Genomic DNA, 18,992 nt, shown 5'->3' with positions numbered 1-18,992 from the left:
AAAACACGTGCAGAGCTACAACATTAAAACCACTGATATTTAGATGTCAGCAGGTGCGACCCCCCTCCTTGAACTTGACACCAACTCCGGCACTTTCAGAACCTCCTGTGCTCTCCTATATCCTTTTTTATTGCCCCAGGAGCAGCCTCTGTCCCACGCGAAGCAAAAGGTGCCATCAGCTCCCACTAGCACCGAGGCCAAGCCCCAAAGCACCGAGGCTCACCAGGAAGGTCAGCAGACCAAAGGCTGTTTCCCATACTAAGAGGAAAAGACAGCGACTTTGTCAAGTCTCCATTTATAAAAAGGCAGCTCTGTGGCCATCGCTGCAATACCGGGGCTCGGGCGAAGGCAGAGACGTGACAACGGGTGGCTCTAGCTGGGGCTGAGAAGGTGGTACATGGAGACCAGTACTGGGCAGGGCTTGACAGAGGAAGGGAACTGGAAGCCTCCACATCACGGTGCAGGTAAAACCCCTCCTTTCACAGTGCAAAAAAAACCCAGCCAAAAAACCCCAACCCCACCACAGGTCAGGAGGACCTGAATGGGCTTCTCCAAACAACACTACCCTACTTGTCCCTCCCCATAAGCCCCGTGTCCAGCTGCTGGCCCTGCTGCCCAGCCCACTCTCAGGGCACATGGCAGCAGGGCAGCAAAAAAGGGACGCTACGCTGGCACCAGCACGGCTTTTTGGTGGCAAGCTGGGGGAGGCAACGCAAAACAGTGAGCGTACAAGAAAATCTACCTTTGCTTCCAGGGAGTCCTCTGCATCTGCTGGCTCTTGGGCAGGATCCCCCACTGCTCCCAGGGCTTCAGCTGGCTCCTCTACGCATCCATCACTGACACTGCTCTCTGCAGATGCTGAGTGCTCCGAGCAGGCTCCCTCCTCCTTCGGTGGCTGGGGTTTGATGAACAGTTTAGGTGCTGGAGGGCTGAACCTGGAAGAAACCGTAACTTCCATCATGAAGCTGCAGTAGGAGGGAGGAAGACCTGGACAAGCAGCTCCTTGGCAGGACGTGGCCCCTGGGTGGGCACTGGTGCCGCCAGCCCAGGAATGGATCCGACCTGGCAGCTCCAGAACCAGGATGCAGCAGGTCAATGCTGGGGGCTGCCCAGGGACAACGCTGGTCCAGCAGTGGCAACTGCTTGCCATGAGGAACTGCAGATATCAGAGGTGAACACCTTGCAGGGAGACAAAAGGACAAACTGCACAAAAAGGTGGGACTGAGACACAAAGGGGCAGATCTGGATGGCGATGCGCCAGCACAGACCCAGCGCCGCAAGGAGGTTTTCAGCTCTTCTAGGTATTTACCCTGAATTCTCCCCTGGGCGGTTACGCACAGCTGCGGGTCAGGACCAGCAGCGGCGATGGCAGGAGCAGGGACGGAGCCCGCCGCCTGCTGTGCCTGAACCCCGACAGAGCCGGCACGAGCCCAGCACGGGACACCTTCGCACACGCAAGGAACACGGGAAGACACGTCAAGCGGCTCCAGGCAGAGACTCGCAATTAAACAGCCCATTGATCCCCGATGAGCACCAAAGCAGCCGCGATTAGTACTTTGGGGAAGGAAACGCTGGTCATTTTTAATCAATCTATTCCAATCGCGACACCGAGATTCAGCTCCCTGCCGTGCCACAGGTACTCCTTGGCTGCAAAACAGCAGCTCGAACCGCACCTCGTGCCACAAAGGCTGCAGCTCTGCTGAAACGAGCTTATAACCGGTGTGGCACGTCCTGATGCCATCATTACCTCCCCAGCAGTTTCTAAACACAAACTGTTGGAGGACAAATTTGGCAAATGGTTCAGCAAAGCAGTTCAACCGCTCGTTTTGCAAACAGAGCCGAGTTTATCCTTTGAGCAACAGCAGCCAGTAAAAAGCATATGAGTTAACGTTTTCAGAATTCCCAAGTGACTCTGACTATGGTCCCTGTATGAAATTGCAGCAGGTGCTCACAGTAGCTCTGCTTGGATTTCCAACGCCACGTGGAGGGACGCGCTCAGGCCATGCCTACCTGCCGCTGTGCCTAGTCGTAAGCGTTCCCCCCGCCGTCAAACACGGCACATTTTTTACAGCTGGGAATTCAGTGCCTTGAACCACGGGCTCCAAACAAAGATTTGTCTTTCGTATCTAAGGCTGGTTTTCATTTCTGGATTACAGGCTCTGCTCTTCATAACCCGGAAGAGATCCCGCCTGACTTGCCCTCCCTACAGCGACATGCAAGAACACGGCTTGGCCCAGGTGAGCCCCTGACAGCCCTCCCTCCGCCTGCTGCTGGGACGCCACGGGGACCCCGAGCAACAGCTCGGCACCGTCCGTGGGGAAGAACAAACCAGGGCTGGAGGGGATGAAGGTGCTCGCTCAGCCCTGCAGCGCATCGCCCACCTACGGTCCCACCCACGCAACCTCTGCTCCTCTCAGCCCAGGCACCCGGGTGCATGTTGGGGCGCCCTGATGGGCGACCAAACTGCCCGACACCTCCAGCGGCCGCTGACTTGGGCAGCTCTGTAAGGATGAGATAAATCCAGCTCAGCTGGGACAGTGGTGCTTTTGGGCAGCCTGCAGCTGCACGCTACCTTTCCCTGGCGGCAGGGGAGATGCCCGCAGTGTCAGGCCACCAAGAGGAGCACCTCAACACCCTCCAGCCACGCACCAGCCCACGCACCCGTTGGGTGCCTGGGTCCGGCCGTCATCGCGGCAGCTGTCCCAGAACCGCTCGCTACGATGCACATGGTGAGGAAATGAAACCGCAGCTCTTAGAGTGGCTCGTGATAAATACTGCGGCTGAGTAACAGCTCCCGAGGAGAGGGAAACCCCCGAGATGGAAAATCCATAATCATTTATTAAGGTACCTCTAGTTCTACAGAACAGTTTGAGGCAACTTCACCAGACCGTGGTGCCTAGACAACAACAGTATTTTTCCCTCTAAAGTAGAAGCCCTCTGGGACCCAGCGCTGGGAGATGATGCGATTAGCAAGTCCTGCTGCGGCGAAGCGTGAAGCAGCACAGCCAGGGACTCTTTCCAGTGGGGGAAAGTCAAAACGAACAACAATGAGCATCACATGAAAAGGAAGGGAGTGAGGAACCCGAGGTGTCAACAGAAAGCTGATCTCTATGACACGACATCTTCCTGGCACTGAAGGAAAGGGGGTTGGTCCTGGGAAAGAAGGGCAAGATGATGAGATGTTTGGCATCAGCCCAGGCTTGAGGTAACCCTTTCTCAGAATCAGGACCTTCTGGGCAGCCTCCAGCACTTTCAGAGCAAGGCTGTGAACGCAGGGATGAAGGCAAGGAGCAGAGAGCGGCTCCTCCACCTGCAGAAGGGACCAGCCCCAAAGCAGAGGGGCCAAAGGGCTGCGGAAGTGCCTCCACCAGCACGCTGGAGCAGAGATGAGGAGCCTCCTGACATAAGCAGGTCAGCCTGGGGCTGGAGGGGCTGACAGCAAGGTGTTAACCCCCCTGTGTCCATCTCACCCAACCTGACCACCCGTCAGATGAGACAAAATGGATCCAGGTATTAACAGGGGGGATTCAATGGCAGCACAGGCACACTGACAGCAGGGAGAGAAGAGTCCTTCCTGCTAGGGCCAGGACAGCCTTGTGCCACCCACCATCCGAACCGCTGAGACATTAGGAAAAAAATCATCTCAGCCTGTCTCTTGGTTTCTGAGCCTCCTAAGGACACAGCTTCACACCACTTCCCACACCCACCTCCCAAAATAGAGGAGCTAGAAATCACAACGCTTCTGCAAACTGCGCGTGAAGATTCAGGCAGGATGACGTGACCTTGCCAGCTCAGGCTGTGTGAGAGCCACCACCAGCAGGACAGACACCCCAGAACGGTGATCTGAAGACCCGAGGTCCCTGCAGGTCCTGCCAGCACCAAGGACACGTGCCAGGAGCCACCACCCCTTTGCATTAAATGCAGGAGTTTTAACAGCGCTGAGGCTGCTGCCCTGGTGCGTGGCACCCACACGCCCAGCATCCTTGCCCAGGCCCCCAGGGACCACACGCTGGTGCATCCCTTCGGCACAGCCAAAGCACCGGGGGAAAACAAGCCCCCCAACAAAGCCCGAGCTCTGTCACAGGGCAAAGCACCAGAGACCACGCGCCCCTGAGGCATCTAAACAGGCTTACGGACCCCGACGATGCACTTTGATTTGTCCTGCAGGCCAACAGACGCAGATTAAAAAGGGACTTTGGAACAAGCAAGACAGCTCAAGGGTGTTTGCAACTGAAAACAAAACAATGTGATACAGAAGTAAACTCAAAACCTGCCCAGTGCACCCTGTGGGAACACGCGGCTTGAGCTGGGCCACATGGCCAGCAGCTGGGGAAGGTGGTGGTGATGGTCTGCCCTCGCCAAGAGCAAAAACTAGAAACTGCATTTTGTCCCAATGCCCTGATGACTATTTCTTTGCTAGGATAAATTCCTCTGCTGAGCTAAGATTTGTGCATTTACTGAGCCACCCGTTGACATATAGACCAGGCAGCGCGGAGACAGAGAAGCAACATCACTACAGTGAGATCCGACAGCTCCAACTGTCACTGTGCGCGCCCTGGAAATGACTAACCGCACAGCAATGGCTGGACTGTGTTGCTGATACGATTGCTCAAAGTAGCAGCAGTGACTAAAGAGTAAGGAGGCAAAAATGGGTTGAACAATTAGAAGAAACAAAAAAACCAAACCCACTTTAAGCACAAATAGTCTTGTCCAGGCAGAGAAACAACATTTTTCTCTCCTGGCCAAAATAAATGTGTGTGTCTGATTGATGCTGGGAGTCTCTGGCGATCAGCTCCAGCAAGGTTAGAAGTGTGGACGCTTCAATTCTATCGATCTCGCCTTCACGAGACCCGATGTTTGATTCCCTCGATGTCAGACCAAGTTAGTTTGATCTGATAATTTAGAATAGCAACAGTGCTTAATGTAGACCAGAAATAATATCTGACATGCTGCCCTTCTGCTGGGCTCTTAATGAGCCATCTGAGGTGTTAATAGCCTGGAGACCATCTTCATTTCCAGCCCTGACATGGAGAATCACATGGTGTCTGCTGAGGGACCCAGAGCGAGCACATTACTGCTGAATTAACATGCAGAGCAGAAAAGGGAGCTGTCCTAACGTCCACAGCACTAACGAGCCAGCAAAGGGGCTATGCCAAACCCTCTGGAGCAGGGGCTGCTATCCTGCCAGATGCTCAGCTATCCTGCCAGATGCTCAGGACCCTCAGCTGCTACCAACTCAGAGCTGGGTAACTCAGCGTCTGCCGGAAGAACCTGCAGGCTCAGGTCCAGCAAAGCTAGTTTAAGTGGAGATGGGGGAATTAAAAGCTGAAAACTGATTCAGCAGTCACATTTCCAAAACCCTAAAAAAAAAAAAAAAAAACCAAAAACCAAACCAAACAGGCAACTGGCCAATAAGTGGCCCCAGAGGAAATTAATTCCACACAGGCTTTGCTCCAATGTGTGTGTTTCTCTGTTATCATAAAATATATGCATTGTTCTACCATCAACATTAGATTTTTCCCTTAGCTTGTAATTAAACCCTAATCTAATTTACCAGGAGATGACAGGGGCTTCCGAGCAAAGCTTACAGCCCTGTTACTCTTTCCCTGTCCACCTCCTTGCACCTGCTTTTGCAGACTTTCCCCTGCATTTTAGGGTCTGTTCTTGAAGGTGCCGCGCATGAAGGGCCACACCAGACCGGCCGTTCCCTGGTAAGACCCCGCTGTGAACGGGCTACCCCAGTGTCCACAGCTTCTCCCCCAAGCCCTCCTCACCGCCATAGCTAATGCCAGTGCCCAGTCTCCTCTAAGCCAAATTCCAACTCCCTAAACAAAACTGTTTATTTATGATCTCTGTTATTTGCAACAGCAGCACTTCAACGCGCAGTGGTTAACTTTGCTTGGTTTCCCAGGGCATTATGGAAAAACCAGTTGCTACTGCCATTAAAACCGCCCAGACTAGACTTCTGTACTACGCAGAGAGGCCACAGCGGGAGGAACTGCTAGAAATGTGTTTATAGACGTGCTGCAGCACCACTGCAAGAGTGCTCTTGGGCTTGGAAACCACTGACCAGGGCTGGATGCCCTGCCTCCCAGGGATGCTCAGACAAGCGCTCCCACTGACACCTGCAGCTGGACCTACAGCCCCAGCAGAACCTGCCGTTTTGGTGAAAAATGCTGAATCAACTGCACATCGCATTCACAAAACAGCTAACAGACAAAAACTCCCTTCTCCAGGGTGGTGTTTGCCTCAGGCCACCAGGGTCTGCGAGCACAGCTCTCCACAGCAGCTTTCCTTCCCGGGGAACCAGTACGGGGGCTACAGCAAAGCAGCAGCAAGGGACCGGGGCAGCAGCAGGTCCTTCTGGTGGCAGCGCCTATGTAGGCTCTTAGGATGAAATGACAACGTACAGGGTCGGCAGGGATGGAAAACCGGTGATGTTACCGTCCACGTGCCTAAGCGTGGCTTTGTAGCTCCAGAGGCACAGCAGGACTCCAGGGTATGGGCTAAGCAAAAAGCGTTAGTAGTGTCATACAGCCCCAGCTTGGCTGGAGAACATGGTCTCCCCTGCAGCGTCCAACCGGCAGAGATCACCTTTTCCCTGAGCACTAGCCTGACCACGGCTGGCAGGTGTTATTCCCACCAGGGAGAGTTGAAAGCTGCTTGCCAGATCCCAGGCAAACAGCCTGGGTCTTTGCCAGGTACAGACAGGACACTAGGAAGAGGAGCTTCAAGGAGAGGGCAACGGTGCACATACCTCAGCTGGCTCGCGTGGCCGCCCGTCAGGAATGACCAGTGGTACCGGACGAGAAGCGGGCTGCAGTTGGTCATCTCAATGTAACGCTCCACCTCAGTGTCATTCAAGATGCACCCAAAGTCCACGGCCATGGTCTGGAACTGGAGATTTGGGAAGAAGACTTCTCCCCGAACAGTGACCTGCTCCTCGTGAGGATGCTCGAGCAGCTGTATCTTCAGAGCCTTCTCTGCCACCCAGCTATTCAGACGCTCCTCGTGAGCAGGGTTAAATCCGATGAAGAAATGACGTTCCTCCCCTACCTCCAGCTTCGTTGGCTGCAAGGAGATTAAAAAGATCAAACACCAGCGTAATGAAGTCCAAGGCTGGATAGCATGGAACACGTCAATGTCTTAAAGCATGACCTCAGCGTGGGCTTCTCAGCCCACCCTGCACGTTCTTTACAGCGAGTGCCTGACTGCAAGCACCACGCTCTCGTCAGACTATTGCAGGCTCACGTTTCTGCGCTTTGCATCGATACCAGGGGGAAATAAATATTGTCCTACTGAATTCTGGACCCACAGAGGCTCTGTGCTAAACACACAGCCGAACCAGCACTCCGGCAAGCCAGGGCTGCTGCCCTGACTCCAGAGAAACTCCTTTATCCTCACAGCACAAGTGCACCGGCACGGCAGCCTCAGCCTCGCAGGGGCCAGTCACCGGTGCGGCACAGGAACGGTGCCCGCACCTCCACCAGCGCGTGTCCAGCAGAGCCCATGTCCAGCGCCTTCCACCACCGACAGGGCAGGTGCCAGGCGACAGTGGGAGGAGCATCCTCAGCCTTCCCGAAGGCAGAGCTGCCCTCACAGAGAGCAAGCTGCTCTTGAGGTTGGCTGAGGACGGCTGCTGCAAGTCCCAGGAGATACCTCTACTCCATGGCTTGCCCAGCCCTAGGTGCCTGCTCCCTTCTCCTCATGGCTTTGAGCCACGAAGTATCTTCCCAACTCGGGTATTTTTGTTTCTTCCAGCAGCTCGCTTCAGATCTGATTGAGTTGGGGCCAGGCTACTGCTGACTCTACAGGAGACCCTGCCAGAGGACCTCCCAACAGGAACGCACCGCCACATCCCTCCTCCTCAAAGCCCACCGCGGGAAGGTCCTGCTCACCTGGACATCTGCAGGGAGGGGCTGCCGGGCCGCATCACAGACTCGGAAGGGTTGGTCTAAGGCCAGGACGACGCCCAGCGGCAGGGAGGACATGTTTTTTAAAGAAAGAGGCTTATGCTGTAGGCTGAGGACGTCACTGGGTAGCTACAGAAAGAGGAGACAAGAAAAAAACAACCTGAAGTGGCCACGCACCTCCCTTCCCTTCCGACGCATTTCAGAGTTTTCAACCCCAAAATTGCACACATCTCTTATTCACTGTCTGTATTAGTTTCTACCCTTCTACAAGGTTTTTCTTTCAGAACGTCAGGTGCTTTTCACGTTTAGAAACCACAGCATCCCCCAGGGGGCCGGGAAACAGTCTCACATACAGACGAGGGAACAGCACCTCGAGAGGAGGCAGCTGCTTGACCAAGGTCAAAAGCAGAAAGTGAACCCAGAGCGCTTGTCTCCAGTTTACCCTCTCTTGGGCAGAATGGCACAAGACGATTTTCACCCCCAGTCATTTCGTACAGCCTTAGTGGCTCCAGGAGCCTCATAAAAGCAGGGATGGCTAGTCAGAAGAGAAAAGCAAGCAGGATTTGGCCTGGAGGAGAGAGCCTGCAGTAGCCTAAGGTTAGCTTGGAACATTTACACGCACAAACAGCCAGCTAGAAACCTCAACGGTCTGGTTGCAACGTGTGTCCTGCTGTCCCTGCTCCAGTGACAAAGTGTCTGTAGCCTCACAGTCAAGCTCAGCCTAAGCTATTTCTTCCTGCTTATGCATCGCTCTGGCCTTCCTGCAGGGTTCACATCAACCAGGCAGTGGTTGGGAAACTAGTTCTGGATGTATCGATATCCAACAGCTGCAGTGTCATAGCACTCGATAAACCAGAGCACGGGGCATCAAGCAGAACACAGGCAGACATCAGGAACAGCTGAAAAGCTTCTCATTAAGTGTGAACCGCCCGCTCACAGGATTTTGTGCTTCTCTGGAAGCCTGGGAACCAGAGGAGAGGCCTGAAAATACAGAAACTAAATAATGGACAATCTTCTCTGTTTCAGACACCGCATTGGAGAGGGAAAGATGATGGAGGAGTCAGGAGCCAGAGACTAAAGGGCTCCTGTTTTGCATCGGTGTTGTCATCACTGCAGCTGAGGGATGACTGCAGGTCCTTTGAAGGAGGTGAGGCTGAGGGAAACGCAAAGAGCATCCATGCCAAGAGCAGGGAAGGCAGAGAGAGACAAAAGATGACAGTTTTCCTTCACCAGCCTGAGGAATTGGCAGGAAGCTCCATTTTTCTCAGCTTCCCTGCAGGATCGGCGTTCAGACATCCCCATGCCTTGGAGGAGCCTCAAAAACCTCCCTTCATCCTGACTACACAAATGCGTGTCTCTCTACAAGCGGCTACGATCCCCCCTCAGCGCAGCAGCTGCAATCTCAGCTTTACTTCGCTGAAGTCAGAAAACCATCTCATCACTAAGAATACCCTCACTTACTTCACAAAGCACCTCAGGAAGGGTGAGGAGGGGTTTAGCATCGCTCAGCTGCAGCGATCGGCTCTTCCCCCAGCAGCCCCAGCGCACAAGGCAGCTGTGCAACGGCCACGCTGCGCTCGCGGGTCCCACTGCCTCACCTGTGCCCTTGGCGCAGCAGCTCGATCCTGCCTCCACCTCGAGAAGGGCAGAGCTGTGACTGTCCCCGACCCCAGGGCAGCAAAATCACCATCTCTGTGGTAGAACCATCTCGTGGTAACGGCCAAAGCTTGCTCTGGCTCGAATCGATAGCCAAAGCCCCGTGGACTTGGGGAAGCGGTTTAACCATCCCCGTCCCCCCGTGTTTAACAGGCACGCACACCCCGCAGGCTTTCGGCCATCAGCCACGCTCTTCAATGCCAGGATGCAATCCTGAGACTTACCTTCTCCACCCGGAATGCGATTTCTCTGGTAGACACTTGCAGAACGGGATCAACGAACTCACACGTGACGTCCATCTGCATTATCTGTGCCTTCCCCGCCTTGCTCCCCACCACGGCGTGACACAGCAGCCGCTCCTTCACCACCTGCATGCAAGAGTCACGCGTCACCCAAGCAGGTGCTGGCAGGGCATCCACAAAACACGCTGCAGTTGCTAGCCACCCAACCACGGACCCTATTCCTGCCGCAACTTACAGCCACTGCTCTCCTCAATAGCCCCCTCCTCTTGTTATGCTGCATCCTATTTATGAGGGCACTCAGCTAGGCGAGCGATCAAGCCTTCTGCAAGCTGCCACTGAGGCAACCCTTGCAAGCACCTTTCAGATCATTAGGAACAGCAGGAGCTTCATGAAGATTCATTCCACATTTGCTTAAACACCTGGGCCCAGCGGTCCCAGAGCCAAGGAATGTACACCAGGGTTAGCTGGCAGCTCCTCTGCAGAGTTGGATTTCCCCTGGCCTGGAAAGAAGGGCCCGGGGGGGGAGAACACCCCGTGACCCTGCTGAGCTGCCACCCAAGGGTGCTGCCAGACCCGGCTGCCCTTGGGACACCAAGGCTGGCTGAGAGTCTGGGGTGAGCTGGTATGGAAATACCGACAACAAGTCAAGCTGTCAATTATAACGGTCCCTGGGAACACTTTCCCACGTGGATGAACGTCACTCTGACCATCAGGGCTGGCACGCACTGTTTTTTCTCCTCCAGGACTCGGCGCTAGACAAGCCTCTGCCCATGTTTGTCTACAGAGGAAAAATGATGCTGCTCTCAGACTCTCCCTCTCTTCACAGGTTTGGTGCTTGGGTTTTTTTAACTCACTCTTTTCACCAGATCTATGACCTCACATGTTTTCATTTATTTACAGCCTCTGCTCCTAGCCTAAGCGTAACTTATTTTCTCCGCCCTTCCTTTCTGCCTCAGCACACGACACCCTGTAACCTGCCCTCTGCTTCTGAAGCAGCAACATTCCCTTCAGCCCGCATTTTGGTACCAGCGAGCTGGGTTTATGGTGGCTATGGAAACACTGATGGCGGCCAGCAAGGAAAGCAGCCGGTGCTGCCATGGCAACTTGTGGCATTAAAACAGTTTCTGGAAAGCGCTTGCTCCTCTTCCCAAGGCAAATGTCAAGGGGTCGGAAGAAGCCCCAGCGGAGGTGACCTGGTGGGGAGGGCGCAGCCCTCGTGGGGCACCTCACCTGGGGAGTGCTGGAGGAGCCTTCCAGCACCATCTCCACAGTCTTGCCCGGCATCAGCTCTGTCCTCAGCGGTTGAAGCTTAAACACAGGGCAGGCAGGTTTGGGGCTCTGGGAGGAATCTGTGCCCTTGGTGTTACTGATGGCACGGAGACGGTCACGATGGCTGAACGTGGGGAAGCCTTCTGTTGACCAATACAGCTGGTGGGTGCGTCGTCCTCTGTTTGTCATCTTGAAACGGTAACAGCAGCGATCAAAGCTAGAAGACAAGCAGAGATGGAAAACGTTATGGGAGCTGCTATTTCCCAGCGGTCACCCAGCTTCAGCACCCCGATGGCGTTATCTGACCACACGCCCAGCAACAAAACCACCTCTGAAAAGGCTGACCTAGCTCAAAGCTTCAGCCAAAGCCAGACCTCGGCTGGCCCGAAGTTCAGCATCCAGCAGCTGGTCAGTTTGTGTACAGCAAGGAAAAGCTTCGCAAAGATCCATCACCTCAGGTACTCGCGAGCAGAGCATCACCCTTTGGTGCTCAGCACTCAGAGGGTTTTCCCAAGGTGCGTCCTGCAGGTCTCCCTGCACCAGGCACGAAGCTGGTCTGCCCTGGCTGCAGGTGGGTGGACGAACAGCTCTGCTGCCATTTCACCTGCCCCTGGGGAGCTGCTGCCTCAGGTGGCTTCCTCTGAAGATGCTACTGGGGAGCTGGCAGGGTGCAGAGACTCATCTGGAGATCTGGGCACCAGTTATCCCACCGTCGGGGCCCATCTTACCCCCCTCACTCCCCCATCTCTTAGGGAGCATCCAACTCTCCCTGCCCCCAACGCATCAGCTGAACAGGGCAGATGGTTTTGTGTCTTCGGAAGGTAAACGCACTGTGAGAACGCAGGATCAGCATAAGCTTCGCCCAAGACAAACACAGCAACAAGACCCGGTCTACCAGCTGAGGGAATGGAGTGACAACAAGAGATTGACCTCTACAGCTAGATATAAACCAAAACGAATATTCCATGGAAATTGGTTCCATTATGTAAAGAAACACTAACTGCAGGCCAGCGTGGAATAATTATTCTACCCTCTATAAATCTGAGCACCACCAGGAACAGAATTGTTCCTACAACAGTTATTGGGTTTTTGAAAGGTACAGAACACGTGGCTTGCAAAATGCACGTCTGCCACAAGCAGCTAAACACCAACACAGAAGTGACAGATTAGAACAAACGAGTCTTTGAAACACACTTTACAAATGATGTGTACAAGGCTTAGTATGAACCGGTTTTCTGTTGTGGACAGCGGCAGATGAAGGCTAGGGGAAGCTCTGGGTAGATGCCTGATTTGTGGCTCTGGGAAAGCCCACCTCATCTGGGATGTCACCTGGGTCCCCCCAGCTCACCTGGTGGCAGCTCTGCACCCGCTGCCAACGGCGGCTCCCAACTAGCTTGCGGGCAAAGACACGAAGGGGGGCAGAGGACGACGACAGCAATCCCACCCACACTCTCCCCTCCGCTGTGCAGCCCATCTGTGGCTGCACAGAGCACAGGGCACGCTGGCCAAGTGCCAATCTCCCTGTAATGTCCCTGCTTACCTGGGGGGCTTGTGGGTGCACATTTAACACACCCCAACACCCCACCCCACCCCACTAATCTAGCCTAAATGCTTAAGGCAGCATCAACCTCCTCTTTCTAGCCCAAAATTTAGGTATCAGAGCACTGTGGAGCCTCTTTGCAGCCAGCAAAAGGAACAGGCACTTGGAGAAGAGTATTATTCTCGTCCCAAGAGGACTCCGACAGCAACAGCGCTTTGAAAAGGCTTATTTTCTCTCCCATTTATAAGAATGTAGCCAGTTTCAGACACACGCACTAGGATCCGCGAATGCCCCCTCCCGAGCTAAGCTCTTTCAGGTAGCACACGCAATTTATCCCACCCAACCTCAGCCAACCTCTCCTCCTCTCCCGCTCAGAGCTGCTCCTGCAGGCACCCTCGCTCGCTTCTGCCTCGGGCTGCCGCCGCCGCAGTGCTGGCAGACCGCAAGGAAAGCGGGCGGGGGAAACGAGGGAAGAGCAAGCGCCTCTAAAGAGCGGCCCAGCCGGGGAACCGGGGAAGACGAGCAAACTGATGGATGATACAGGGCAAAGAAACTCGGCAGCTCCTGCAGGACTCCCAGGCACAAGGGAAATAAACCAGCACCATTAATTCAGTCGAGGAGTTGCTAACAAGCTACCACCAAGGTTTTCCACTCTTGCGAGAGAATAGTCCATAGCGACTGGAAAGGTAAGCAACGTTATTGCAAACAGAAATATGTTTATACTTGTAATGTAGCATTTTCCAGCAGGAGGCTTCTGGGACCTGCTGTTTTCCTCCAGCTCATTCTTTGATAAAGTATGGAAATAAACATATTCCAACTAAAGACAAGTCAGGGACAACCTAGCAACTGGTTTCCATTTTGGTAGCTTCTGAGGGTATCTAACGACTTTGAAATGGCCATAGAACATTCCTAAAGGAGTTCCTGTGGCTTCAGTGAAGCAGAGCCAGGACCTCGAGCACTGAAGAACAACTAGCCTGAAGGACTACAGCAAAACTCCTTGCCGAGCCCATGTGGGAAGTGGGAGCCGAGAGATCCCTACCTGAAGCGGAGGCCCAAGTTGAGCTCCGGAGCAATGGGTTTGTCGGTGACAATCGTTGTGCCCGTGCCGACAGCCTGGACGGGGATGACGTAGGTGTGGCTGTTCTCTATGGACACCTTCACCTCATCCTCAAATCTCTCGGTGTCGTCCAAGTTTGCTATGATGGCCACAGACACCTCGCTCTCGGGGGGGATCACTCCTTTACTGGGTTCAATCCTCCAGCGCGAGCGTTTGCCAGCCTGTAAGATGAGCCAAACAGTAACTTAGGATGGAAACCATGGACCCTGGTCTCCTGCGGGATGCAGAAAAGGATTAAAGACATGAGGGTAAAAACCATGAAGGCTTCGTTTCCCCAACTCTGAGCTACAGTGCCTGGAAACAGCACCCGTGCAGGAGCTCATACAACCTCTGTTTTACCCTCCCTTAACAGACTCACTTTGTTAACCCAGCTTTGTCTGACCCAAGGGATGCTCACCCTCAGGAGAATGCTACTGTCCCTCCAGCCTCCCTCTTGGAGGGCACACCCAGGGAAGCCACTTGATATCTCCTGGCTTCCCGACAACGGTGGCCAGCTCTGCCATAAAGGCTCCAGGCCAGAGGAAGCCAGGACTGCTCCAGTCCCCCCGCCGCAGCCACACGGCTGGGGGATACTGCTGAGACCCCAAAGAATAACTTTGCAAAAGCGGTTGATGAAACCCCAAAGTCTTCTTTCCCAAGAGTCAGGCTTCTCAACAGCCCCTCAAGGGCTGCAGCCCTCTGTTCCCACGGATCATCACCTGCAGTGAGGTGCCCCAAGGCCCTCTGCTTTGGCAAAGTCAGCTCTAAGTGTTTATAGCAGGGCAGCGAAACAAGAAGCAGAAAGAAAACCACAAGACATGTGCCCTGTGGGCATGGCCTGGGCTTCCCAAGCACTCTTTTCCTCTGGGTCCTCACGGGCCTCCCTCTACGGATGGGGCAACAGAGGCGCTGGACCCCTCCAGCCCACCTAAAGCCACATTCACAAGGAGCAAGCTCGCAGAAAAGAAATGCATGCAGTGCTCCCGGGCCAGCAGGAAATGCACTGGGATGCAGACACGTGGCTTTCAAGTGTCCGTCACAGCATCAGTGCTACATGCATCACAGTTCAGCGCTGTGTTTGGGATGACAGGCACCACTCATCCAAAACTCTACAGTATTGTCCAGGAGAGGGTTACTTTCCTTTTCTTTTTTTTTTTTTTTTTCCTTTAAATAGAAAACAACGGTGTGCTCAGAGGCCTGACATGATAAAAGCAAGTGCTCGATCCAGGTGAAGTTAGCTCGAGTTTCTGTCCGGCGGGCTGGCAGCTCTGAGCTCTAACAGGACACCAGCCAGCCCAAGGGAGAAGAGCAGCAGAAAACCAAGCAGCACTTTGAAGTCACAGAAACATTTAAAATAACACCCCAAAATGACCTCTGCTGACAAGGTGAAGGCTAGCTGGAGGCCAGGGAAGCGATAACTTGCTGAGCATTCAGGGTCCCAGCAGCAAGCGTAGGTGCTCCCGCTACGCTAACTCCTTAGGCTGGCTGTGCCCTCCACGTAGAGCAGGTCAGGGCTGCATGCCTGCATCCCATAACGGAGCGTGCCAAAGGCATCAAAACGATTCCAGGCACCAGCAACATTTATACACTCAGCTCCATTTAATTTGTCCTCTAGGGCTTCAAAAAAAGAGTCTTGAAAAAAATTTTTAAAAAAGCAAGACGAGACTGGGATGGAGGCAGGTGGCTGCCACGGGGTAAACACTGGGACCTCACTGACCACGGAGGATTCCCACCAACCCTCCCCTGTGGTCCCTGCAGCTGGTCGCTGGCCTCGGAGGCATCGGCTGCGCTGCCGCCAGCCAAGGGCTACCCAGCCAGCTCACTCACACCGAGCCAGTGGGCGTTAGGTTTTCACTGACGTTAATGTACAACTTCTCCTCCGATTCACGCTGACACCGAGCAGCTTGCTTGAAAAGGAGACCCGATAGCTCTGCTCCAGAGGTGAATCTGCAAGTCTGCTATCTGACAAAGCTCATTTATCACAGCTTGGCAACAAGCCGCGCAGTAAGTTGTACCCAAGGAACTATTACTGAGGATCAATGACAGGCTGTCTCGATGGAGCCAGACTCGCAGTGTCCCAGGGTGACCCAGCGCAGACCCACCGTGCCCTGCCAGGCCAACAGCCCACTCCGGAGGAGCACGATTTGCATCGCATCCTCATCCTTTCCGTTAGCATCTGGTGTGGGTCCCAGGGGCAGCACAGTGCACCGCTGAACAGGAGACCTGCCAGGACCAAAAGGCTCTGCCGGACCAGCTCCGCTCAGGTTTTTAGGTCAGCTTCTGCCTACACCGGTCCAGGTTGTGTCCCAGAGACAAGAAATCCCTTGGGAACACGCTAAAAGCATCCATCCCCCTGCTCTGAAGGCCAAAATCTAACTTCTGACAAGATCCCTGCTCCTTGCTTAGGCGTGAATGCTCCAGAACACGATGCAATAGCTGCACGTGCTGGGCAGACAAAGACAGCAGCTATTTCTGTCCCTGCAGGAGCCTGCACCACTGGACGCCAGAGCCAGAGCGCCAGGCAAGGGCTGGCATCAACCGCTTCGAGAAGCTCAGCGCTGAGATCGTTAGCTTCTCCTGGGACAGATTTCATTGGCAATAAGAGCTGCCAACGTTTGCTTCTAGCGGGCATCAGCGCGCATCAGAGATGGACGGCTGGATGGCTGCCCCAAGGGATGGCCGAGGACCCACCACGCTGCCCTCTGCAAGTTACTTTGAGCCCGTTAATTGAAGCCATCTGGTCATTCCGGCCTTGCACGAGTGGAAGAAGCAGCAGAACTCAACACGAAAAATGCAGCTGTACTTTACCAAGCCATAGCTCTGGCGAGAGAGCGCTCACACCTCGTCAGGCGGATCCACTGCCCCCAGTGGGGGTCACGCACGAAGGGGAAATAACCCCCCACCACATCAGCTGCGCACGGAGCCTTGTCCCAGGGGCTTTAGCTGTCCTAAGGGGCGGGAGCCTGTGCTCTTCACAGCAGAGTGACTCCTCACCCGCACAAACTGCCAGTGGCAGAAAGAGCCCAGAAGCACCCTAAGGCCCACAGGGTGGGGATCAGAGCACAAGGCTGGCCGGATGCTCCCACCAGCCACCAGCCTCCTCCTGGCACCTCGGCACCAGCATCTCCTCGGCAAAAGCAGGGGGACCGCTTTGGTTGAGCCTCTGCCCCAGAGCACCAGCAAGGAGAAGTTTTGTGAAATCGAGGCAGAGCTTCTAAAGCCAGTGGAAAAAAAAAAAGAAAAGAAAAAAGAATTAAAGTGTGGCACTCACTGCCACCGACAACGGAGCCCAATTTGTCACACTTGCTTCAGCTAACAGCAGCTGCTGAGTGAGCCAGCAAAGCTTGTCTCCATTTGTGTCCCCTGGCCATTGCTCAGCCCTCCAGGTCCCATCTGCCCTCCCCGCTGGGCTGGGGAGACCAGTGCCACCACTCTGCACATCGGGGCTCTCCAGCCAGGACACGGACACGGCTTGGCCAGCTGCTGCCAAGCACAGGATTGAACAACCAAAATCCTCCGGCTTTTCCCTTGGGAAGAGAGCACAGCTGAGTCACTCTGGCCTGTAGCAGCGTAACTGCCTTGAAGACTTCTACCCTTCTTGAACCCTGTTGGCCAGCGGGTGCAGCACAATGCGACAAGTTCCCTTCTCCTAGATGAGCAGAGTAACAATTTCTTCCATTACTGAAACACAGCAATTTTGAAAGACCATGAACCCATAGAAGATAGCGGATGCCATAAAATCCAAACTCTTCCCTGAGGCCAGGTTTCAGGCCCTTTTCCAAGGTCTCCTCCAAACCTTTGCTCCCCCTTTTAAGGCCCACGTGCCCCGGACCTAAGCCTGAGTGACACTGGGAGGGAAACAGCCTTCTACCTTCCTCAGCTTTTGGTACAACCCCTCACCAGCATGAGACTGGACGCTCCTGGCCACGAGCCCTGTTCACGACTGATGCTGTGTGTTTCCAGGCCCTGTCAGCTACAACAAAGGGCTCCGGCAAAACCAAACTGGGTGGAAATGCACAAACTGGTACCGCTGTGTATAAGCAAAACACAGCCTTTAAAGCCAAACCAAGGGTTTCACTCTAAAGGTGAGCTTTTGGAGCACCATGAGGCTCTGGTGGGACAGCTCAGGAAAGAGTTAAGCCTATCCATCTTCAAAACTTCTGCTCACCTTGGAAGAGGCCACATATGCAGGGCTAGTGCTGCCCGTACCCTGGAAAGTTAATTTAATCCTAATTTCTAAACAGCACTGCAGATATCATGAGAAGGGCGCAGCACTGTCTGCCTCTGTCTCACTATGAGCAAACACTGACAGGCTGGCCAATTATTCAGCTGCTTTGGGGGCGGGGGGAGTGATTTACAGTAGATTTGAAAACCATCCTCTTGCTGATTGAAGTCTGCTCCGACTTCAGCGAGAGTAGCTGGGGAGAACTGCAGACAATGCTGATGTGCTCTTCAAAGCCTTCACTGCCCGCAACCTGCACGGTTTGCTCAGAGAGCAACAGAATCACCCATCAGCCAGACCCAGAAACAGAGTCACTAAAGCAGCATCAGCACTGTTTGGAAGTTTATCTCCGTGTTTTGCGGTCTTTCCATATGGCCATTTCATTAATAAAAGCAATGTCATCAAAAGCTTGAGGGAATAAGCAATGAAATTAGTAAATGAAACAAATCCTGCACTACAGGGGAGCAGAGTATAGGAACTGCGTGTTCTGCCCTTGCTTACACCGCACCTGACCAAGAGCCTTTATACGCTGCCTGAAAAATCCATGGAGTTATCCACAGCGAATCCCAGTGACAAGATAACCAGGTACAGCTTTTTTTTTTTTTTTTTTTTTTAAAAAAAAAAACCAACCAACCAACGAAATCTTGGTCTATGCTGCAAGGTCAGCTCCAGTTGAATGTGGCAGCAGCTCATCCCCGGGAACGCAGACGGGGATCTGCACTGAGCCACCAGGCACCCTCCTGAAGACAACCCAGCTGGCTGTACAAGCACTGCTGGAAACCAGGCAGCAGCGAGCTTCACCTGGAGCACAGGGCTCTGGATCCGGGAGCTCAGGGCTCAGGCTGAAGGAGACAGGACCCCGCATTACGACTGTCATGAGAAGAGGAAACCCCAAGGAAGCTTTTCTGTCTCCTCCTCGTTACAAGGCACTGGGAAACCATTTGCCACCCTGCGGTAGCACATAACAGACCCAGCACGGGGGTTATGCAGGCAGAAGAAAGCTGCCACTGATTAAGAAAAATTATACCCTAGGCCTGTCTTTTCTTTCCTGATC

General features: G+C 54.0%; 1 pseudogene; it reads right to left on the bottom strand.

The window, feature by feature from the left end:
- LOC130159852 (hydrocephalus-inducing protein homolog) overlaps positions 1-18,992 on the bottom strand; it is a 98,954-nt pseudogene that overhangs the window by 34,339 nt on the left and 45,623 nt on the right.

This window comes from Falco biarmicus, chromosome 16 (assembly GCF_023638135.1).
Source record: "Falco biarmicus isolate bFalBia1 chromosome 16, bFalBia1.pri, whole genome shotgun sequence".
Lineage (NCBI taxonomy): Eukaryota > Metazoa > Chordata > Aves > Falconiformes > Falconidae > Falco > Falco biarmicus.
The sequence above is the reverse complement of the archived record's forward strand: the minus strand, read 5'-3'. Positions and strand labels throughout refer to the sequence as shown.